Source organism: Poecile atricapillus, chromosome 6, assembly GCF_030490865.1.
Source record: "Poecile atricapillus isolate bPoeAtr1 chromosome 6, bPoeAtr1.hap1, whole genome shotgun sequence".
NCBI classification, from domain to species: Eukaryota; Metazoa; Chordata; class Aves; order Passeriformes; family Paridae; genus Poecile; species Poecile atricapillus.
Genome location: NC_081254.1, coordinates 36,884,630 through 36,910,490, shown reverse-complemented (window position 1 = coordinate 36,910,490; position 25,861 = coordinate 36,884,630).

Genomic DNA, 25,861 nt, shown 5'->3' with positions numbered 1-25,861 from the left:
GTTCTGCTCCTGCCAGTTCCCGGTGCTATTGTGAGCCCTGTGTTTTCACCTCGCTCGTGCCAAGGCTGCTCCCAGATTGAGGAGGGGATGGCGAGGCCCAGGTGGGAGAGTGGAGCTGGGGAGGCAGCTCACGTCCCTGCCTGCCTGGGAATGAGGGAACCCCTGGGACACCTGAGACATCCCCTGGGATGCTCCCAGGCCTGCCCTGGGCACTGCTGGGACCCTCCTGCAGTCACCGTTCAGGCTCAGACCTGGGGGAATCCAGGGCAGAACATAAATGTTCCCTGGATCAGTGTTTGCTGTTAACTCTTGAATTATCATGGCTTTATTCTAGTGAGGGCATTAAGGTTACTCCTTGGAGCTCCAGGATACTTCAGATAATGGATGAGAAAGAGATTCCCATTGTTTTTCAGGCAAAAACTGCTTTTATGAAGGAAAAAATCAGGGGAAAATCTTCTGGGGATGTTTGGGGGGTGTGGCTCCCCAGATTAGGATTTGGTCAGAGACCAGGAAACATTTTCACCCACTGCAAGGATGAACCTCCAGCCAACTTTGACATTTCCCTGTGACCCTGAGCTCACATTTGGTGGAGGTTTGAATTTCTGACCTTGCTCTTGTTTTCCCTTTTCTTTATTTCCATATTTAGTACTTCAGGAAAGCACCTCAGGCATTAAGAGAAAAATTGGAATAATTTACTAGCACATGTCAATGTTTACTTGGTTTGCTTGCACTTTACTCACAGTTTAATTACAGCTGAACTTGAATACACTTGTAAAACAATAGGAAACCTTGTTTCTTTAACATTTGAAAGTACAGATAGATCTGAGCATGGCTGGGAATGGAATCCCAACTCCACCTGACCTCTGCTTGAGTTCTTATTGGATATATCCTCTCTATGTCTCCTTTTAAAATTCCCCAATTTTCTGCTTTTGTGCATTTCCTTTTCACAGTATTTTAGTGGCATTAGTGGTGCCAAGATCAAGGTGTGGCATCCCTTCAAAGGAGTGGGTGTAAATTCCTTGAAGATGGGCATAAATGGATCACCTTGAGCCTCCTCCATGTCATTTCAACAATAAATATCAAGGAGATGGTGGACACTTGCCAGTGCTGCGGGACAAAGTGATTTCCAGACACTTTCAGAGGCATTTCTAAGGTGTGTTTATGCATTTTGATGCATTTCTCTTCATCCTGCATCCTAATGAGGACATGCACCAGCCAGGATTTGCTTTGCAGGATGAGCTGAACATCAGGAGACAGGAGCAATGGAAAACTTGTGGATGGCATTGCAGCCCCAAGTGCAGATTTTTTAGCTGCTTTTGAAGAATATTTCTAACATCATTTTAATGGCACATTCCTTCGAGGCAACATAAAGGACATTGTGCTGCAGTTGGTGTTTTTATCACGTCTGTTCAATAGCTCAGGTGGAAGAAATCATATTTTTCAATGCCCAGCATGCCTCAGTCCAGTTGGAAAACTCTGGAACATCTCTGCAGAGATCACTCTACCTGCTGTTAAAGAGGGAAAGACCGTAGGAAAGTTAACAAAGACAAATTGTAGAAAGGCCAAGAGAAACATTTTTCACCCAACATACTTTTTTTTTTGCCTCACTTTCTTCTGCTCCAGTTTCTCTATTACCATTGCATTAATTAGAAATTTAGGTAAATGACATAAGTGCCCTAATTTTTTATTTCTGCCAGGAGAACAATTAGGCCATTAGAAGTAACAAATGGTCTGGGCTCATGTTGCCTGTTGAAAATTTCAAGCTGCATTATTTCTGACATGAAAAAAAACCCAACAAATAATAGTTGTTTTGGCCAATTTTTACCATAAGCAATGTCAGCTTTAGCAGAATCACTGTACCATTGGCTGGGGTTTTTTTTCCCTATTGTCATGGCTCATTAAAGTGTGCTGACTCTTGTGGATTCCCATTTCCTTTAGGTAAATAGTTATTTACATGAACTGCGACATTTTTCTTTGGTGACAATTTCTAATTGTTCAGGCAACCAAGGGTGATATATTAACCACTCTGAAGAAAGCTTCATCTATGAAATAAATTACTTGGAATTAACTATCCTTTCAAAAGAGGCAAAATTTCCAAATGGACAAATTAGACCCTTCTTAGCCACATATGGTAAGTGTTTTAAGCATTTCCCCACTGGTGGTTACTCTGGAGAACAATTCTTCATGATGGAGTGGAAGAGTTCTTAACTCATTTGGGGTCCTTCACATGCCAGCGCTTGCCAGCGGCGGCTCCGACGGAATCGTTCCGGGGCTGAGCTCTGTGAAGCTTTGGGAACTTTTTGCTCCCACATTTTTAACTCTTGCTGTGCTGTGCTGGAGACCAGGGAGAGAAAAGCCCCCGTCGTGGTGCGTGTTTTGGTTACTCTTCTTCTTAAGTGAAAATTTGGTTTCCGGCTTTAGTCTTTCTGAATGGATTGAGAGCAGCCCTGGGGAGAAGGATTTGGGGGTGCTGATGGGTGAGAGGTTGGACATGAAATCCCCCCTGAACTAGGGCTGATTGCCCAGCATGGGCAGCAGGGGAGGGGGGGATTCTGCCCCTCTTTACACCCTCATGGGATCGCTCCTGGAGTCCTGCAGCCAGCTCTGGGGCTCACAGCACAGGGAGAACAGGGGTCTGATGGAACAAGTCCGGAGGAAAACACTGGGATGGTCACAGGGCTGGGAGAGCTGGGGCTGGAGAAGGCTCCAGGGAGAGCTCAGAGCCCCTTCCAGGGCCTAAAGGGGCTCCAGGAGAGCTGGAGAAGGACTGGGGACAAGGGATGGAGGGACAGGACACAGGGAATGGCTTTAAACTAGAAATGGGTAGATTTAGATGGGATTTTGGGCAGGAATTGTCCCTGGCAGGGTGGGCAGACCCTGGCACAGGTGCCCAGAGCAGCTGGGGCTGTCCCTGGATCCCTGGCAGTGCCCAAGGCCAGGCTGGACATTGGGGCTGGAGCAGCTGGGACAGGGGAAGGTGTCCCTGCCATGGCTGGGGTGGGATGGGTGGGATTTAGGGTCCCTTCCAACCCAAATCACCGTGGGATTCTGTGTCTCTGTGAAGCACATCTCAAGCACATCAGGACACAGCAGTTTTTCCTCACAAGTTCCAGGATGACCTACAGGCCTCCAGTGTGGAATCCTTACCTACAACTTCTGTTTACAGACTGGGTTCTGCTTTTACTTACACAACTAAATTCAGTGAAATCCCATCTGAGGCATCAGGTGTGAAACAGATCACCTGAGTGGATATTCGGTTTATTCCAAAGATTAGTACTTCGAAAAAGTCTAATCTTTTATGCAAAGTAGAATTGTTTAATCATAGAACCATTACGGTCAGGAAAGACTTCCAAGATCATCAAGTCAAATCTTCTACTAGACATGGATGGGATGCCAACTCCTTCAGGTCATTAATTTAAAAAGCACTTAAATTAATTTTAAAATGCCCATATATTGTTCTTCTGGACACCTAGACAGCTTTAAACATTTGTAAGCCCTCACAAACTCATGTCCTCTGGACTTCTGAGTGCCTAAGTCCCATTTCAATGTTACTCCAGGCAAAGCCACTTAGACAATTTTGGAAATGTTACTGACATAACTCTTTCCCCAGTGTCTGAGTTGTGCCAAATATTGCAAGATAGAAACCTAAGAAAACATGTTTTTCTAATTTAAGTCATAACTTGACCACATTTCAATGTCCACATTTTGTATTTAGAAACTAAGGACTTCTTGCAAGGAAGCATCCAATCAGTTTAAATTATGCTTAGTTTGTTTTTATGGTTTCCCATGACTTTTTTGGGCCAGTGTAGTTTCCCGTTTCCCACACATTCGAAGCCAGTATGTCAATACTTTGGAATGTATTAGGCCGTTTAGCATAATTTGAGCACACTTTTGAAATGGTTTCTCCTACAAAAGATCTGGATATTGTACATTCATTCGACAAAAATAGCAAATTAAAAGAAGATTGTGCTTTCTGTTTGTATGGAAAAAAATTAATTAGGAGTTATTTTGGTCCTAATATTTACTCTGTGAGAGTAATTAAAATAGAGAGATCAGTAAAATAGGTGTAGCTCTAAACACATGTTCTTGCTTTGTTTAATTATGCTGATTAGGTTTAAACCCCAATTTGGCATCACCTCCCTTGTCTTAATATGTTGTTGATGAAACCATGTGGAGACCTGACCTTAATATAATCGTGACAAACCTCATTTGATTACCTTTAGCTAATTAAAACATACGTTATATGTACGATAATATTATTGTTATTCATCTTGCACCTCTCTCTCTCTCCATCGTTACGCCGAAGGTAAATCTTATTGTGAGATTTCTGTCTCTGAAGGACCTCGTGCCTTTGGCATAATTGGGAGAGGTGTTTATTTCATGGGCCAGTTATAATAACAGTAATTATCATATAAAAACTCTGAATTTTTAAACTGAGGCTTGGTGCTAAGTTTACTGTGGCTCTGTGTTGGTGCAGCCTGGAGCGAGCACTGGACAGCCGTGGGACTTCCCGTGTCCCACTCCCCATCCTTCTTCCCCATTCCTCCTTCCATTTTGGGACCTCTTTCCCCACTCCTGGCTGCACAGTTTTCAGTCCCATTTTCTGGCTGTCCTGCCCAACGTTAACACCCAAGATTTGGCCCCAGCTTTGGAGACTCTTTATTTAAGGTGCTGGATCCTTTCCCAGAACGGTTTCTTTGGGGGAGAGCTGGAATCTGTTTTTGGTGGGTGTTTATGCATCACAAAGTTAATTATGACTTAGGAATGCCTTTGGGACTTCCCCTGCCCTCCACCATCACAGGTGTTCTCTTTCCTAACAAAGTCATTCTGTAGAAGTGAAGTGTCATAGAAGGGCAACTAATGGCCACACTGAGCAAATTTAATTATATCTGGGGCTCTGAGCAACCTGGTCTAGTGAAAAGTGTCCCTGATCATGGCAGGGGTTGGAACTGGGTGGTCTTTAAGGTCTCTTACAACCCAAACCAGTCTGGGATTCTATTTGACTGAAATATTTTTATAGAATCTGTTGCCAGGGACACCATCACAGCCTTTAATGTCCCACTGGTCTTCAGTGCCAACATCCCCACTTTGTACCTGCAGGAAGGTACAACACAAATAAAGCAAGAAAAAACAATAAATTGTGAAGATCTTGCAGTGGAATTTCATCAATATTTCAGAAGGTATCAAATGGGATGCTCTCATTGGGCATGTAAATAATAAATTTGAACCTTAGCCATGACAGTCCCAGACTAGTGCCTGTCCCACTGGACCATACTTCCAAGGTGGTTTGAAGAAATCAGAACTGCAGCAAATATAGAATTGGTGCTGAAAATTGCCTTCCAAAATGTATCCAGAATTATTCTGGCTTTCAGCACAAGTGTGATACAGGAACTGAGTTGTTTTATAAGCCAAGCTCACCTGGGAACGACTTGGGCTCTTCCTGACTTGATTTTCCTCCAAAGCATGTTCCTTCATCTTCCAAACATTGCCTAAGAGAGGCTTTCTTTAACAAAAAAATCAAAGTTGGCCTAAATAACAATAGAAATAACAATAAAAAATTAGGAGTTGTGGCCATTTCACCTGTCCTGAGTGCCATAAAAGCAGGACAAGGAGGGTGGTGAACCATCCAGGTATGTCCATGCCAGGAGCAGCCATTCCAGTGCCAGCTGCCAGCAAGGCACAGGGACAGGGGGCACAGCAAGGATTCAAAACTGTTTGTGTCCATCTACTGGGCAAAAGGAATGGAATTCCTCCTGTCTGGAATGAGGACTGGGGTGACCAATGTGACAATGCAGGGTCAGAGGATGGTGGCCCCATCCCGAGTCTGCTTTTGGCTGCAGACTCCAGCTCCTCACAAAAGTGAGGACAGGGCTGAGTGACTCCCCATCTCCTGGAAAATCTCTTGGATCTTGCCACTGTTCCCTTATTTCTGTATCCACTGGAAAAATACCAATATTTCAGCAGTAGTGGGTTGAGGAGGTTAAACTTTAACATTTCCCTCTTCCCACCACTGCACCTCACGGAAAAAAAAAATAAATAAATAAATAACGGTTTCAAAAATGTTCAAAATCCAATTTAAAATGACATTGGGGTTTTATTTAAAGTCATGGAAGCTGGTTAATTCCAAAATGCTCTCATTAACTCACATCATTTAACAAGTTTCTATTCATTTAGCTCTCTCTCTCCAGAGCCTCTCAGCTGCTCTACCTCAACACATTGACAGCCTTCTGTGCTCCTGCTTCCCAGGGGGACTTAAGGTGACTTTAAAGTACCTTTCCCTTTTCCTGGAGTCAGGGTGCACAAAGGAGATGGCTCTGGAAGCCTGTCTGGATCAGGGCAGGTTCCCTGGGCTGCCCATGGGTGTCCTCCCAAATTTTGCATCCTCCCAGCCCCGTTCCCAGGTATTCCTGCAGTGTCCTCAGACCCTGCCTGGCAGGGAATTCCAGGGCTGGGCTGTAATTACAGAGCCATCACAGGCCCTGCAATGAGCACAGAGGGGCTGGAGTGTGGATGAGGATGTCACCCCACTTGTTCACTCTGGGCTCGGAGCCTTCCTCCTCTGTGGCTGCTTTGCTGCCCTTTGCATTTCAGTCTCAGCTCTCTTGCAGGCTGATGATCTTCCCAGTTTCAGGATATTTAGGGGTTTTGGGGCTTTTGTTCTTTTTTGTCTTCATCAATAGCATCAGCTTGTTCCATGCTCCCTCCAAAATGACTCCCTAAAACTCATTTCATGCACTTTTGCTTTTCTTTTTTCAAGTCAAATAAGGAAAATAAAATCTTTTCTTTTCTTTTCTTTTCTTTTCTTTTCTTTTCTTTTCTTTTCTTTTCTTTTCTTTTCTTTTCTTTTCTTTTCTTTTCTTTTCTTTTCTTTTCTTTTCTTTTCTTTTCTTTTCTTTTCTTTTCTTTTCTTTTCTTTTCTTTTCTTTTCTTTTCTTTTCTTTTCTTTTCTTTTCTTTTCTTTTCTTTTCTTTTCTTTTCTTTTCTTTTCTTTTCTTTTCTTTTCTTTTCTTTTCTTTTCTTTCCTCTCCTCCCTGGAAGTGTCCAAGGCCACACTGGACAAGGCTTGGAGCAGTTTGGGATAGTGGAAGATGTCCCTGCCCATGGCAGGGGGTGGCACTGGATGGGCTCAACCCAAACCTTGGTGGGATTTTGTGTTTCTCTGATCCCACAGCTGACCCTGTGCACCAGGTGTTCCCACCTTGGCTGGAAGAACATCCCCCTCTGGCCAGGTCCCAAGGCCTCATCTGGCATTGGCTTTGCTTCCCACAAAATTTCTCAGCTTGGACATGAAGGACAGGAGAAAAGGCAATTTTTGGTGGAAAAACATCAAGAAAAGTCTGCCAAGGGCAAGGCTGGTCCCTGCCCTGGAGCCTGCCCTGTCCCTCAGCTGGGGCTTGGTGCTGCTGCTCCTCATGGATGGGCTTCTCTGCACTTCCTGTGGACCTTTTTTCCTGTCTCCAAAAATCTGGGCCAAGCCAGGAATTCCAGGTGACCCTGAGCAGCCTCCCCCACAATTCCAGCCTCCCCCACAATTCCAGCCTCCACCACAATTCCAGCCACCACCACAATTCCAGCCTCCACCACAATTCCAGCCTCCCCCACAATTCCAGCCTCCACAATTCCAGCCACCACCACAATTCCAGCCACCACCACAATTCCAGCCTCCCCCACAATTCCAGCCTCCCCCACAATTCCAGCCTCCACCACAATTCCAGACACCACCACAATTCCAGCCTCCACAATTCCAGCCTCCACCACAATTCCAGCCTCCACCACAATTCCAGCCTCCACCACATCCAGCTTCCCTCCAGCCCTGACCTGGAGGTGACAGGGTGACATTCCTTTACCAGCTGCCATTTAGCTCTCATTTGAACTAATTAAAAGCCTTTTGAGGTTTTTAAATTATTTTTAATTTTTTTTTTAAATTTATTTTGCCAGTAATTTGACGCTTTGTGTGAGTTTAACATTGAGCACTTAGGTTGGGTGAGAGGATTTATTCCCAAGTACTTATTTAATCAGTAATTGCATTTTAAAGAAAAAAAAAAAAATCCCCAACTTATTCTAAAGAAAATAATTAAAAGCATCAGTTTACACGTGATCAGATGGGGATTAAAAACTATATTTAATCATGCAATGGATTTTTATTATTTTTATTCTTGTGTTATAGCCAGTGTACAGTGGTTTTATCTCCTCTTTGTACTTGCAATAACATATTATTTGACCATGAATCACTTTAATGGATTGAAACATAAGCATGTGAATTGAAAAATAGATACATTAGTCAAATCAATAAATAAATATGAAAATATATTTCTACTATGAAAAACCATCTTGGCTACTGTGTCCTCCAACTTGGACAGAGAAAGCTGAAATATATAGCTGTAAAATATGGCTTGCCATGTCAACTAGCCAGTGCCTGCAGCCTAAAAGGAATTTTGAGCACTGGGTAAGTAGTATTTCATCAACAAAATCATAAAATAAAGACATTAAAATGAAGGAATGATTGAGTGCTGCAGGACGTTTGTAAAATCACCCTTCAGTCTGGGGCTGGAGTAGTTTAGTATTAGACATTGCATACTTTTCATATAAATTTGCTTACAAATAGCATGTCTTAACAAGCAATATTGCCAGACTGCCCCTGTAGCAAATATTTTTTCACTCTGTTGCTAAACAAACTCTCCTCGTGTGTTCTCTGGCGTGGCTACGGTCGGTATAAATAATACATCCTTAATATTAGGGAAAAAATACAGTATAAACCTTCACACAGAGTATTAAACCCTGCAATGAACTAAGATTTTGAGCTACTAAAATCCTTTTTACACATATTTTCCAGTAGGGAAGCCCATCCTTGTTGCTTTTTTGGTTCTGCTCTGGGGCAAATCCAACGTTTCATTTATTGCAAGGAATTTTGCTTGGATTTGCACCCTTTTGATAGCAGAATATGGCCTTTTGCATTTACATTTGTGTGACCTCTATTCCAAGGGGGCTGTGTGTCCGAACCCAGCTGATAAACAGCATTTATGGCTAAGGATCAGTGTAAGCAGCTCAGTAAAAGGGGGATGTTAATTGCTCATCTTACATGGTCTAGAAATAAGCAGAGCCTGGTGCCTTTTTTAGCTGACATGGAGTTCAGAAAAGAGAAGCTTTCCACTTCCTTTCAAGCTGTTAATTAGCTATATGAGAGAATGACAAAAATACAGACTTTTCCAAAGTTTATTTGCATTTTTCTACCTTGACATATTATGCAAATATTAAGTCGTCATTTGCATATGACAAGAATATCTGATCTTATTTTGCTTCAAGTCCCTTCAAATGCTGATATAAAGTTAAAACGTGAATAAATGTATGTTTTATGTGGTTTGTGGGCTGCATTGTCACTTTTTTGACTGATACATTTTGCATGTGAACTCGACTTTGTAGGCAGCCATCCCAGATATCCTTGTTGGAATGGCTTTGATATGGAATTGGAGTGATGAATATCCTTAGCATCATCAGGAAGCTGAACTTGAGTTTTAGCAACAAACCAAGCGGCGATTTTGAGCTAAAGAGCAACAGTTTTTTGTTGGGTCGTCCATAACAACGCAAAATAATCATCAAAACAGTGGTGATAATGCAGCAGAGTAAGGTAAAATACTGTTAAAATTAACACTTTCTATTTCTGGGTCAAGACAGGACCTGTCTGCAATTAATTAGCCCTGATGATGTTACATCTTGAGACCTGCTGAGGTTCTTTGTGGTGCAGCAAATCCCCGGGGAAGGGCTGGGCATCCATCTCTGCGAGGGAGGAAGGGCTGGGAGAACCTCCCAGGCTCGGGCCCCAAACACAAATGTCTCCTGAATCTCTGCAAACAATCCCACTTGAAATTATTGTGCAGCTTTATTGTATTTTCAGCAATGTGCTTTGCTGGCAATAGAGAGACAACTTCAGAGGTAATACCCTGGAATCTCTTCCTGTTATAGATGGCTGTAGCTCATATATATAATGTGATTATTTCTTTCATTAAAGGAACTAAGTAATGTTATTAGATTTGGCTTTTTTTAGTGCATCAAATGGTTTATTTTACCGAGGCTGGAATTATTCTTTTCCAGAAATCCAGAGGTCATTTATTACACAAAGCACCTTTCGTTTACAGAAAAGAGACACAGCAGCTTTAGCTGTATTTCTTGTGTCTGCTTCCTCATTGCCTGAGTGTGAAAACTTTATTGCTCATTATCTACTGGGCTGTGATGAAGTGACAGATGATTTATTGGGAGCCAAAAACTGTGTTTCAATGGTGAACATTTTTATCCTTTTGTGTTGCAGCCTGCCAACCCCTCTAACTGCTGAGGCAACAAATAAAGAAAACTCACTGCTGGAGGGCCCTGTGACTATCACTCATATATGTCCACATTTCAGATCCCACTCTGGTTCTAATTTGATTCAATTCCCTTTTGTTGCTTAAAAATTCAATTTGTTTAATTGAGCTGTTTGACAGTAAAATCTGAATTCCATGCATTTTAACCATTCATATTAAATTTCCCTCCACATAGTACTTTTAGTAATGTGCTTTAAAAGAGGTCACTTTAATTTAAATTTGGTGACCTTACAAGCTTATAAAAAGATCTATATGCTATCCTTCTCAAACTGAAATTAAATTGAATAAATGTAAGATAATGTTACAGTAGATATTTTTGACTGAGGTTTTGGGGGCCTGCAGAAATGAAACCTGCACCAAGAAGCCTCAGTGCCCTTCCCAGACTGTTTTCCACAAAAAAAACAACAACAATGGTACACAAAACATCCCATGGCAGGTCAAACCAGCCATTAAAATTCATATACAGCTGAATACTGGAGTTGGGGTAGTTATATTGTCTTGTGTCTTTGTTTGATAAGTTCTCTGCCCCTGCTTTGGGTTATTGCTGTTTATTTTTAGATAGTCTTGCACAGTTTTTGACATTTCCATAGCGGAATATCTGTTCCTTTAGGATTAATAAGAAATATTGGAACCTGTGCAAGACTTTTAAGATTTAGTAAACTTTAATCTGTAAAATTTAATAGCAATCTCCAAGTCATTATGAGTATATAGGATGCAGTCTGGCTTTACAAACACTTTTAAGCAGTGAGTTATGTTCCAAGAATGGCTTTGCTGTGTATCATTACGTCCAGGTAAATGCCAGGATGATGACATAATTGGTAGTTGGGAGTAAAATACAACCTCTGTAAAATGTTACTAAGGTAAACGTAGCGGGGTTGTAATTCATTATACATAAACATGACTAGGAGTTATTTATCATTTTATGAAATACAGAACAACCTGAGCTCGCCGTGTTCCGCCGGTTCTTCATTACTTTATGGGAATTGTTACGGGCTCGTGGCCGCTCGCTCCTTTATTTCCCCTTAATGATTTACCAACATTTCCCCCCAAACCCACGCCAGGTTCCTCCCCAGCCCTCTCCGATGCTACCCCTGATAGAGCAACTCCTAAAAACTGGCCTCATTAGGAATGATATCCTGCCACTTTCAGACACTGACAAATTTACAGCTCTGGAGTAAAGGTCATAATGGCATTCCAGCCATTAAACCAACCCCATTCCACAATACCTGCCACCGCCAGGAAATACATTTTTGCACACAGATGCCCGTTCCGTTATTTTCTGCTAAAGACATACAGTAATAGTTTGAAAGCAACAAAAGCCTATTTTGTACCTGTTCAGCTTGCAAGTGTGCTAGCCCTAGGCTACTGTTTAACTTTTAACCCTCTTGTTCACACAGCGTACATGCATAAAACTACAATGTACCACATAATGAAGCGAAGCTGGCAACATTTGTTTTAGACTGTTTGCTATAGGACACGCTTCTCTCTGGTTTGAAAATCAGTTTGGAAAACAAAACAAAAACAAAACAAAAAAAAAAAAACCAACAAACCAAAAAAATGAAGGTGTCTGGCTAGGAATTGAGAGATTATGCTGGGGTTTTGCCCACATTTAATAGCAGCCCTGCTATGCTTTCTGTGTGTTAACAGGGCTTTCAAGTAAAAAAGAAATAATTCAGCACCAAATGATTTTTGAAGAAGAATTTCTTTTGCAATTCTTTCCTGGTGTCTGATTTTAAAACATTTTATCAAGCTTCCACTATATGTGCCAAACACTCCCTTGTCAGGTGTAGGATGAACTACAGTATAACTGTGAGATATTTCTTTCCCTCATAACAATCTCCAGCCATAGCCCGTGATGAATTATTTGTACCATCACAAGGAAATTCCCCTCTTCTGCACTTAAACCCAGCAAAATTACACACCAATTGTGGCAGAGCAAACATCTGATGTGACAGCTGTATAGCACACGGAGATCCATTGGTCCATTGGTTAATCAGCAGATTTTAATGGTGCTGGGGAATATGTGGTGTCCTGAATTAGAAATGGGGCTGTGTTCTTCATTAATAGGACAAATTTTCCTGATTTTCTACCTGTGGATGAATTAATGAAATAATGAAATAATGGAATGAAGTGGGTGAATTATTCCTCCTGGTTAAAGGATTCAAATATCAAAAAATAATTTAAAAAAAAGGAAAAAAAAAAACAGAAAAAAAAAAGGGAAAAAAAGGGAAGAAAGGAAAGAAAAGGAAAGGAAAAAAAAAAAAAAAGAAGAATGTGGAAAATCTGCCATAATTCAGAACACAAAAAGGAAATCCTGTGGATGAGTCAATTATATGGTTCCTAATGATGGTTCAGCCTGGAGGCCTTGAGTGAGGAGGGGAGGAAATAGAGGAAGATTAACTTGGTTAACCTTCTTCCATTTCCCTGTGCCAGGCAAGTATTTTACTTATGCATTCCCTCCTGTTTAACCCACGCTGTTATTTCCCACTGCAGATGGGGACAGCTTGAATTTCACAGATTTCATGAGTGTTTGGTCTTTGCTTTTTACCCCAGTAATTAAAATGGTAAAAAGGGCCCAATGCTGTGTTGGAAAGTGGGATTTAGGGGGTTGGTTTGTTTCTACCTGCCACCATTAACGTGCCTCATCAGATGCTCAGGAAAATTAAAATCACAGTTTTCCTGGGCAGCTCATTATTAGGGATGGATCCTAGAAATTAGAAATACCCCCAAGATTAAAAGCAAAATCTCAGAGGCCCCTGAAGACAGCGGTATCTTTAGTGAGATAAAGGCCTGGCCAAGTGCAATAATGATAATGATAAATAACCATCATTTATTTTTATACATGCCCATATCATTTAGGACCTCATAGTGCTCCACAATAAAATCAAAGAAACATTAACTTGAAGTAAACAAATGACAAAACCAACATCAGCAGATGGGCAAATCAACAACAAAAATAAACAAATCAGCAGGTCAGAGGCTTCATTGCAGGAAAGAACAAATGAGTTTGGAGCAGAAATTTGGGTGGAAAATGCAGGAAAGATCAATTAAATCTCATGTCTGCATTTTCTTTCCTTTTTTTTCCCCAATCCTGAAGCCCCCAAACACCTCCTGGAAGCCTGGTCTCCAGGCACAGCTGGATGGAGACACCAGGAATGCTGGACTGAGATGGGCAGTGGTGAAGTGCAAAAATCCAGATCCGGATATGAGTTTTATTTGAAGAAAATGGAAAAACTTGTGACTTTGTTTTGAAACTTGGTGTGGTGAACATGACTTGCACATCCTCATGCTCCAGGGTCTGTGAAATTCTCCTGTACCAAGTTCCCAATAAATTCATTATCCATGGCTCAGCTGTGGTCAGCATTAACATTTTTTGTTAAGGAAGTAGGATTTTTCTGGAATTATAATAATAATAATAATAATAATAATAATAATAATAATAATAATAATAATAATAATAATAATAATAATAATAATAATAATAATAATAATTGTTGTTGTTGTTGTTGTTATTATTGTTATTATTGTTATTATTATATTTTTATTATTATTTTATTTTTATTTTTATTATTTTTATTTTTATTTTTATTATGTTTATTATTTTTATTTATTTTTTTATTTATTTATTTACTATTTTCTGGAAATATTATTATTTTTTATTATTATTATTTACTATTACTTGCTATTACTGATGATTATTTATCGTAGAGTTGAACCTAAAACTTTATTACACCGAGCATCAAATAAATGCTTACTGGAAAATTCCCTTCTTTGAAACTGTAGAAAAAAATTCTTTATAACCCATTTAATGAGAGGCATTAATTGTGATTCATTCTGCTGAGTGGATGGGAGCTAAAGAAGAGGCACTGGACAGATCTGGACATCCAGAGACACCAAACCCCTTGGCCTGTGATAGCAGATGATTTTCAGCCAAACATAAACTTCTCTTTTGTTTTTGTTTGGAGGCTGTAGAGGCAGGGAGGTGCCTTCACCTAAACCTTGTTTAGTCTTGAAGCACTGAGAAGCAGGAATGCTCCTGGGAGCACTGGGATTTGCCATCCTCCCTGTGCTCATTTGTGTTTAAGAACAACTCACTCTTGGCATGTGATGATCATCTGCTTATGTGTTAGCCATAGACTGCAAATAAGGATTTTGTTTTCTTTCAAAAATAAATCCTCAGCCTCTAGAAGGACAGATTTTAGGTGAGGTTTTGGATTGGGATATGCAAGGCCACTACTTCAAGCTCATTCTGGACTGAGAGACACCTAAAACATGAATTATGTGATTAGAAGAAATTTGAAAACTTGGTTAAAAATTAACTCTGTGCACCAGAAATGCATAATTTAAATTGCCTTCTTCAAATACTGCTGCAGTTCCTTCCTTGCTGAAGATTTGTCTTTGCAATTCTTGTTTTAACAAGTTTTTATGTATATGGAAAAGAAAAATGTGAGAAAAGTACCTGTGTTCTGGCTTGCCTTTGGGTATTATTTGTACCTTGGCACTGAGGACTCGTCCCCCAGCTCATGACAGAAACTTTCTTTTGCCACTTTGGATGTTGTAAGTCTGAGAAGCGCTGCTGACAGACACGTTCCAGGTCACAGAACAAGATTTCCTGATCAATAACGTTCCAAGCAAACTCCAGGGCCAGAAATACAATTCCTGGCATTGACAGGACACAAGACTCTGCAGAACAAGTGATGCTGTGGGTGCTCTGGGGATGCTGCTGGTGACATGCAGTGATTCCTGCAGGGCTGTGCCATGGCAGGGACACCTTCCCCTGTCCCAGCTGCTCCAGCCCCAATGTCCAGCCTGGCCTTGGGCACCGCCAGGGATCCAGGGGCAGCCCCAGCTGCTCTGGGCACCAGTGCCAGGGCCTCCCCACCCTCAAAACCAAGAATTCCTTCCCAATATTTAAACTAAACCTGCCCTGTGGAAATCCTTTATTCCACTGGTTTATCCTGACCACGCTGAGCTGGTGTCAGACGTACCAGCACCATCACCAGATATAACCTTACCCAGGCAAACACTGAGCACAAGCAGGGAACAGCTGAGAATTGGGAATTCAGCTTGGGAAATGCTGGGCCCTGCCTGGAAAATGCTGTTCCAGCAGCCCCATCCATGCAGCAGCTCCTGGAAGTGCTTCTGTCACAAAGGTTTTATTTTTCACTGTGTGCAACTTGGCAAAAATGATTCAATCCACACTCAGGCTTGGCATTCCAGATCTCAATCAGTATCGAGATGTTTGGTATTATTTATTTTAAAAAGATAAAAATAAAGGAATAAAATATTGGTTTCTCTTTAGTTTTTGATGCTCCTTGTCCTTCTCTCCCTGAGACTTTAATTTGCAGGGAGCTCTGTACAGGCAGCCCTTCTTCACTGTTAAAACCTAATTGAAGCTTGGGTGTCCAATATTAAAACTTTGCTCAGTATTAAAACTGAGGAGCAGTTTTAAAAAAAAACAGGAGCAAAATTTAGCTTTAGCTCTAACTTTTCTGTGAGTCTGGGGTGGTCTCACCTGAGGTTTTGAGTTGAATCCAACTCAATTAAAAGTGTTACGTTTTATTTTCAAATTGGGAAGCTGCTATACTTGTTTAATCTTTGTAGCATGGTCAGACTTAAAAAACAATAAAATCCTTCCTATTGCTTGATTTTAAAACTGGGTTTTCCTGAAAAACATGCAGGATTTTAGCCACTATTTTCAAAAAAGGACCATGAAAACTGTGTGAGTGTTATTTTGCCTGCAAAATGTGATCGCACTGGAATAGTTTGGATGTGCAAACCCACACACGTGTCCCATGGTCCATGTGAGCACAGCCCCCTGCTACCCACCCCACTGAAATTTACCTCTCTCAATGCCATTTTCTCAGCAGAACAGACCTGTGAGCTCTGAAATCTCCTTTAGTCCCTTGTGAAGGCTTAGGCAGGTGCTTGCTCACCCTGGAGAAGTTGTGCTTGTGCCACAGAATCACTGAAAGGTTGGGGTTGGAGAATTCCTCTCAGACCATCGAGTCCAACCCCTCCCCAGCACTGCCAAGGCCACCACAGCCCCACGGCCCCAAGTTCTGCATCCACACAGCTTTTAAATCCCCCCAGGGATGGGACTCCTCCTCTGCCCTGGGCAGCCTGTTCAAATGCTTTAAAATCTTTTCCACACAGAAAGTTTTCCCTCAGAGTGTGAGGGCTGGTGATGGCAGTGAGAATCTGTCTGCAAGGAGTGTGCAAAGGACCCATGAGCTGCCAAGACCTGTCCCTTGTAGTAGAGTTTCTCAGAAATGCCTTTTGTGCTGGCCTGCCCTCCAAAAAGGAGGGAAACCCTTTGTTTCCACTCTTTGCAATCCCTTTTCTCATGCCATCTAAACAAGGGCTGGTTTTGGAGAGCTGGGGGAGTAGAAAATCCCAGCTCATCCTAAGGGTGAAGATATTGCAGTAAAAACAGCCACCAGTTAAAACCATCTGAGGTCCTCAAAAGCCCCTGTAACTCATTAAAGGGTTGGAATTGCATAAATGGGGTGGCAAAGTATTTTGCATGTGCTTGCACAGCTCAGGTGTTCATGGAATCACAGCCTGAGAGGGAAAGGAGCCCACCAGGATCATCCAGCCCAGCCCAGACCTCCAACAATCCCCTTTGTGCATCCCTGGAGCTCTGTCCAAGCTCTCCTGGAGCTCTGAGAGCCTCGGTGCCCGTTCTCTGGGGAGCCTGGGCAGTGCCAGCACCTCTGGGGATGAACCTTTCCCTGATCTCCCCCTGGCACGGGTTGGCCACGCTCCTGACACTGCTCACATCATTTAAGCATTTTGGGTGTCTAAAAGCATCAAATCATTTTACTGTAAGGGTGGCTTGGATGAGTTGGTGGTCTCATTCCCAGGAAGCACTCCGGGACTGCCGTTTTTGTTGAGGTATTATCACCTCCATTCTCTCGGGCACAGGAAAATCAAGGTAAAGGAAGTGAAGGCAGCCCCACACACGGAGTTAATCCCGTCCCATCGCCCAGGATCTCTCCCATGCCGAGATGGAAATGCAGGTTTGGCTCTTTGGGGGACCGGGGCCAGTGGGGCAGGGCTGCCCTGGACCCCACTGTCCCCGGCATCACCTGGGAGCCTCCTCCGCTCCTCTCCCTTCCCTCTCCTCTCCCTTCCCGCAGCCGCCTTTATGTCCCCGGCATAAATCCTCTTTACTCGGGCTTTGTGTCTGGGGCCCGGCAGCGCGTTTGTTCCCAGCCGAGGCTGAGGGGAACCACGGGAGGGGGAATACATGCATATCTAGATATTTATCCAGGTATAAATACATCCACACAAAATATATGCAACCCCCTCCTCCCAACCGCCAGCAGACACTGAGGGAGGTTTTAACTCCAAATTGTCAGGCTTTAATAGATTTAAATCAGGCTCTTAACGCTATTTCAACATATTTTTTTGTGCGTGTTTAGTAACAACAGTCATCTTAAATTGTAGTGGCACATGGCCAGAGGGAAGAGAGGTGTTAATGAGACTCACTATAAATGGAAGGAGCTGGGGAGTGACAGCTTTCCGGAGCACTGTTGGCATCGGATCGAAGAGACAGGTGGTGGCACAGGGCTGACCGATCACCTCAGATAATGATGAAAGAGGAGTGACAGGGGTGAAAGATTCAAGGACCACTGAAGAATGGAGCGGGGGAAGGCAGGGGCCATCAGCCAGCCCCGACAGCCCCGGCCCGCTCCCCACGCGCTGGTGAAATATGAGAGGGGCTGATAAGGGGGAAGCAGAGTATTATCGATATCAGATGTGGAAATGAGTGGACTTAGTAACCTATCTACCATTTGGAGTAAGTATTTACGGTTTCCATGACCAGAATCAATCAGGTTTGAAATTCATTCTTATTTGGCGGAGGAAATGTGCACTTAACCTTTACATTTGGGGTCTCCTGATGAATATTGACCTAGAAAAATATCCCAAAGGTGTTGGGTCCGACGAAAAGTTATTTAATAATTTCATAAATGATTGCTGCACCGCGGGGACTAAATATTTAGATCGGAAATCCTAACTTTAGATGGGTGCTGGGCCAGGGTGCAGATTATTGCTACACTGAGAGCCCTCCAACCTCTCATCAAGCAGCCATAAATCAGGGGGATGGAGGAGTTCAGACAGAGCAAATTCTGGTGACAGCCACGTGATGGACTCACGGGGGAGAAAATGAAAATTCATTCCCTGACAACCTGCTACAGGCTGCAGGTATGGCAAGGGGGAGAAGCTAAATAGATCTGTATCAGCTGCGAGGATGGCAGACCCCCAGCATATGGAAATGCTCCGGGAGGGGAGGTGAAACCCGGAGCCGCACACAAAATGCTAAAACCTCGGAGCGGCTGAATCACCTGAGCAAAGATTATATAAAAATGTAAATTGCCTGCTCCTGACCCAATCGCGTTTAAAAATGAAGGGACAAAGAGTGACAGGAAAGGTGCTATTATTACAGATTCAGGGTGATGCACAGTCACTGCTCAGATTCCTCTTCGGCAGTGGCTGGGAGGCAGCTCAGGCACCGCGAATAATTTCCCTGCAACTGCCCTCTCCTATTTATACACCCGCTCCGAAGGCTTTGGGGATGAAGGGAGACGATCCAGTGGATTTGAGCGGGCTTCCGAGCGGGATCCAGGCAAATCTGCTCCATGCGGGGATTTCAAGCCCCGATTTTTTTAATCTAAGCGAACTTACCCAAGATTTTCGGTGCACAGCTAAATATTAAATTCATTTTAAGAAAGATTATTTTACAAAGCTGCTCTCGCTTATGTGAGAGTAATGAACTCGGGGATGAGCAGGAATGGCTCTGAAAGGCGCAGGCTGCTTGGCTTTACAAAAGATCTCACTAATGGCCTAGATCAAGTATTGCTATCCCTAAAATTAAATGCCAGTGTTTAAAACTCCATTTGTATAAGAAGAACTTGCTATTAATAATTTTTAAGGCTCTTGATTAAATAACTACAAATGCATTATTATTGGGTTCATAATTACTTTTAAAGTGTTCAGGTTTTTGGTCATTTTCCCTGCATTATTATGGCACAGAGGCAAAATTTCACTCATATATTTGACTTAAATGACAGTCTTTTGGGATTTGCAACAGAAATTATAACTTCTGCTGCAATTTACATGTTAAGTTCTGTAACCCCGTGATAGTTCAACCATTTGTAAAAGAACAGTAGGTGGCCTAGTGGTCTAATATTCAATGAATAATTTTAACTTACATCAAGCACGAGGTCCAGTTTAATGTTTCATTACATTAAAATTGCACTGGGTGACATAAACTTTGTAATTAAAAGAGCATAACTTTTCCAAAATGCAGGAGATGTCTCTCCTGCAAGATCAGCGTGTTTGATCAAGCTGTTACGCTGCTGTACACCCAGTCTGGTGCAAGGTACTACCTGTTGAAAATGAGATGAGTTTACTGCCACTGTCTATCCACAGAGCTTGGGAGTTTAATTCCTTGATATTCTACGTCCAGGGAGTCACACTGTCGCACGGGGCTTAGTGGATAAATCAGGGAAAGCACGCAAAAGGGAGAAAATGAGGTGTTGTGGCTGCGAGACGCCGCCTTCCCCGGGTGTCCGTGTGTCTGGGGCTGGGTGTTCCGAGCTGTGCCAACCTGGCCGTGCTCCCTGTGCCCGGGCTGGGTGTTCCGAGCTGTGCCAGCCTGGCCGTGCTCCCTGTGCCCGGGCTGGGTGTTCCGAGCTGTGCCAACCTGGCCGTGCTCCCTGTGCCCGGGCTGGGTGTTCCGAGCTGTGCCAACCTGGCCTGGCCGTGCTCCCTGTGCCCGGGCTGGGTGTTCCGAGCTGTGCCAACCTGGCCTGGCCGTGCTCCCTGTGCCCGGGCTGGATGTTCCGAGCTGTGCCAGCCTGGCCTGGCCGTGCTCCCTGTGCCCGGGCTGGGTGTTCCGAGCTGTGCCAACCTGGCCGTGCTCCCTGTGCCCGGGCTGGGTGTTCCGAGCTGTGCCAGCCTGGCCTGGCCGTGCTCCCTGTGCCTCGGCTGGCACAGTTGGGAAGGGCTGGGTGTTCCGAGCTGTGCCAGCCTGGCCTGGCCGTGCTCCCTGTGCCCCGGCTGGATGTTCCGAGCTGTGCCAGCCTGGCCGTGCTCCCTGTGCCCGGGCTGGGTGTTCCGAGCTGTGCCAACCTGGCCGTGCTCCGTGTGCCCGGGCTGGGTGTTCCGAGCTGTGCCAGCCTGGCCTGGCCGTGCTCCCTGTGCCCGGGCTGGGTGTTCCGAGCTGTGCCAGCCTGGCCTGGCCGTGCTCCCTGTGCCCCGGCTGGCACAGCTGGGAAGGGCTGGGATCGCCCCCTCCGCAGCCCCGGGGCTTTGGAGATGCGCCGCATCCCTGGGAGCAACCCCCAGGGCACATCAATCTCCACTTCCAATTGCTTCCTAATGGCCCGGGAGCTTTCCAAAGGGAACCGCACCACGGCCCGGCTTTGCATTAGCTTTTATTTGTCTTTCTGGATATTACCATTAGTCATCATTAGTTATGAGGCAATGGCAGGTATCAATTAGAAGATGAAGCATGACCCGCGTCACTGGCGGGGGAATGGAGCTGCTGCGGGATCGGCTCCTGGCGGGGCTGAGCTTTTTGGGGGCTCCAAAAACCTCTGCTGAGGGGGTTTGGGGTGTGCTGGGCTGCAGCAGCTGACTTTGGCTTTGTTTTGTTTCGCCTCCTTCTGTTTGTTCACTCGAGTGAGCTGAATCGATGAACTCATCCTTGCTGAGCTGGAGCACTTTGGGGTTTAATAGACTAAACTCACAAGCTTCTTGTGCCCTCTCACCCCAGATTAATTTTCTTTCCCGTTTAAAATTAAAATACTTAACTGGCTCGCAGGTATAAACAGGAGCAGAAGAAGAGCCTTTAATATCTCAAGACGGTTCCAGTTGTTGCTCCCTAAATTGTGGGCTCTGAGATGATGCTCAGGGAACACTTTGAAGGGCAGGCAGGTAATGGGAGTTGCATTGCAGAGCGCACTCATTGTCATAATAGCAAAAGCAGAGTAATTGTGAGGGGTTCAGTTCTGGTGTCAGATGCAGTTTGATAAATGCAGCATTAATTGATGCATTATGTAGCATTTGTTAAGATACATCACCCAGCCAGCTCTCATTGTTCTTTGAGATAAAGGATTATATTAACCCCAAATTTCCTGTTGATTTGTTTGTTTTGTTTTGTTTTTTTTTTTTTCCTGAGAGGTCTAATGATAGGATGGCATGAGATGGAAGGAAAAACCTAAAAATATCTCTTAAAGCTATGGACCAAACCCCTAAAGATGCAGATGAGACACAGATGCCTACGGGGAAAAAAAAAAAAGGTGATTTTTGAAAATGCCACAACACTCACCTCTACCACACCTACCTCAATTTCCAGGCACCCAAACACCTTCCCAAACCCATCCTCTTTTGCTGGCCCTGGGTTTGCAGAGACCCCCAGCCCCAGGGTGGTTCCCTGGCTGGGTGTGGGGCTGTCCCCTCTCTCCCTCCGCGCTCGGAGCCGCGCGCCGCAAATGTGCTGCGTGTTCTAAAAATAAAAACCCGGATTCAAACATGATGTATCTCCTTTGATTTCCATGCAGATACACCAGGAATGAATGTATCTATTATGTTGGGGTCTGCTGGAATGTTAATTTTGAAAGTCATTTCTCTCAATCTATAATTATATCTTCTTTGTCAGAAAGTAGGAATTTCTTAGAGCGAGAGGGATTAATCTCAGTCACTGTTTTCAAACAGTTTGAGTTGGGTAGTTTCTGTAAGACTATCATTTCTTTTCTTTTAAGCCAGTTAAATTTTGCCTGAGGCTAACATTTTATACCCAGAGTAAATCTTACTAAAATTAAGAAACAGAGCATACAGCTGCCCTTATTCCTGGCCCACAGATGTTACCAAAATCTGATTAAAAAACCCTCAATCTTCTGCTGCACCTTTTCATTAGTGCAATAATCATTTTTTGCCAAATATCTGGCAGAAAAGGGTGGAAAAAAAGTGAAAAATATGAGGGCTTGATGATCAGCATCTTTGAAAAGACTCGTTGAACCTAGTGGGAGAAATGAGGACTTGGGGTAATCCATGTGCTGAAATATTTTTGCTTCTTTTTCTAGAAAATGTGCAATTTGGTCAGGCAGAAAAAATTGAACAGAGCCTTCCAAGCAATAAATCACTGGATTGCTGGTGACATTCATACAATGCGGATATAGTGTTAACTGTATGAGTCAGACAGCCCTTACTGCACTCAGCCTGTTCCTAGGAGGTGACCTTGCCACGGTGTAGTAATCAATCATTCTGGCACAGGACACACTGTTTTTGTTTAATATTACACTATTGGAATATATAGTAAACAAAGTGCAAAGGAAATTTCGAAAGCAAGCACTATATAAGGTGTGCTGTAATATTTTGCAGCCCGAGGAGTGCCACCAGCATCCCCGGCCCCGTTTGTGCCTCAGGATTACCAACTTTAGGGCTGTTAGCAGCACCAAAGCATATGTGACTACACTCAAATACTTCAACTGTCTGCACAGCTCGAGAGGAACAATTCAATGGAAATATGAAGTTAGGATTACAAAAAAGATTTACTACCAGAGACGCTGCAGTCTACACATTTCTTATTTTGGCACTTTTATACAGTGTATACATCACGATTTTCCCAGCCAAATGACAGAGGAGCAACATCCCCAACTGCCTGAAAAAAAATTAAGCAAACAAATCTTAATTAACTAGTAAAAATTCTTTTAGTGTACGATAAGCGAAGTGTTGCTGCTCATAGCCAAGAGGTTATATTGGATTTCCATGCATGAGTTATACCATGAGCCAGTTAATTCATGAAGTTTGCTGTCAGTGCATAGGATAAAGGAAGACAAAGGCAAAGTCTTTGGAATGAAGGAACCCTAAGTGAAATATATTTGGTTCTTACTGTTTTCACACATAGTGAGATGAAAGATAATGCGGTGGTAATTGAGTATATAAAACTACCTTGTCAGAGAGGCAGCATTAATGTCGAGTTTGTTCTGATTTTTCCAAGTGCAAACCACTCTGTACGTGCCGCAAAGAGGTGAGGAATCAAATCTGTTACGGCTAAGATTTCGTTAGGAATAAATGTGGACATAAATAATTTTTTCAATACTGCAGCTTACTTTTATTTCCTTGTGGTCCTGGAGACACTGGTGAAGCCATGTGAGGTTGGGAAGTGACCTGGGACATGGTTTGGGGTGACCACAGGTTCCCACAGGCTCTCAGGAGCACAGAAAGCTGAACGGGGAGCAGAGGCAAGCAGGCAGCACGCAGCGCTTTGGCCCTGGCTTGCCGAGGGAAGCAGTTGTGGTGACACTTCCCAAGGTGATCTGTAGGTTTTCTTCAAAAGGGTTGGATGCTCTTTCAACTTTAAAGAGTTGAGAGAGGCTGCTCTAAAGTGTCCATCACCGGGAGATGAATGGTGCTTTCATAGCAGCGTGTCCTGCACCAGCACCCACCCCTCCACAGCCATCCTGGCTGAGCAGAGATACTCCCCACAAGAATATTCATGTTTTTGCATTTTTCCATAGAATTTGGCAGGTGGAAACCACTTTTACAATGCTTGTTTTTTTAAGCAGCTCCGAGGGGAGTGTGGGGAGTGCCCTTGGAAGTGCTGGCCCTGTGCCATAAAGCACCATGGATGAGAACCAGCCCTGAAAAGCCTGTGAGCTGTTGGACTTTGAGCTCCAGAAGCAGTTCCAGCACCTGCAGGTCTGGTAGGCTCCACATCCTCCCTTCTTGCCCCCAAATACCTCTGGAGTGATCCTGCATTGCACAGCCTGGGAATTATCAACACCAGATATGCACTGGAGGTCAGAGTTTCACATAGTTATGGTTATTTCATACCTGGGCAAAAATAAAGTTGAAACCTGATATTTCAGTGTGCACCACGGATTTATGTTGTATTTACTTGAGCACTGGAGCCAAATCCATTTGTCCCCAGACCGTCTCACCATGGGCAGGTTGCAGCTGCTTGCAATGAATTTGGTGACCAGCCCTATCAGTTGACCCACAGAACATGAACGTGCTTTTATTATAGGTCTGTGTATTTCATATCCTAATTATTTATTGTCTATCTGAAGGAGTCAGAGGATCTCGGTGTCACAAGCTGCTGGCTGCTTTCATGGAAAAATGAGCGTTGCGCCAAGCAGATAAATGTGGGATGCATGAAGCGGGCTCGAATTCTGAATTCTGCCTTTTCATCCAGTGTTCATATTTCAGAATTTCAGCCAAGAAGGGGAAGAAAGGGGAAAGAAGTATCTAAGTGCTCTCTCAATTTGTCCATGAGCTCATAGGTTTCTTTAGTTTCAATATGTGTGCAACAGAAAGTAAGGAAACCCTGCCTTCCAGTAAAACCTCAAGTCAGGGTAGGTTTACATGGGTGTACCTGAAAGGAGAGTTTGGCATAGTATTAGGGAAAGCAGCAAATTAAATACTTTTCCCAGGACATTTAATTTTGTAATAAAGTCCTTGGCAACAACACTTTTGTTTATCTGCCATCGATGCTAAAAACGGAGGGGGTGTTATTTTCCTGGAAGAAACTCTTGCAGAAAGAGACTTCAGTCATGGTAAAAAATGCGTTTTGAAACTTTCAGTAGATGAGTTTCAAATAGGTGTAGCGGCTCCTCACAGAAAATATTAAATTACTGCGAAGATACTTAGTGTTAGATGCTGGCTGCTGGTGTTGATCTTATCTGAGTTGTTTTATCACTCTACAAATAAATGTATCCAGTCAGGACAGGAATATTCCATGTTCTGTGACTGTTAGCTATACATTTTTGGCCTTTGCATGAATAATGAGAAATTATTATCAGATCCTCAACAAAAACTTAAAATAATAAAGTTCTGCTTAAACTTAGAACTTAAACCCCCACTTCCTGGTTTAATCAAAACAAGGAAGCCCAAGAAAACACCGTGGTGGGTTAACCTGGATTCTGTGTACAAACACCATAAACCCCTGCCCAGGTTCTCTCCCAGAATCCATTACATTCCTATTTCAACGCCCCAAATCCACTGGGAATGATCATTTTCGCTCCAGTACCGCTACGGTGTCCCAGCTCCTGTAGCAGTAATGGGTGTCAGGTACTGTTTGGACTAGAAGGGATTAAGCCATCACTCCCCTGCTGTGTGTTAATTTATTGCCTCAGACATTTTCATATCTGGCTCATTTTCGCCCGCTCCAAGTTGGGTGCCTCGGTGGTCGGGAGGCTCTGGGGAGCGGCTTTGGTTGGGGGGCACGGTGCTGGTGTGCCAGGGGATGGAGCCAGGCAATCTGCAGAGGTGTGACACAGCAGCCAACCACCAGCTCCTCGGGAAACAGGGAGATTGAGATGCCGTCCGGGATCCCAGCGCTAGACATCTCCCCGTAATAGCGTTATTTCCCCGAGAAAATGAAGGGTCACCGCCGCGCACAAGCGACATGAAAAATGCTGTGCTGTGGGTGGGGTTTTTTGTCTCCCCTGGTTTTGCTTAGTGATTATGTAGAACCTGCTGAAAAGGTGTTT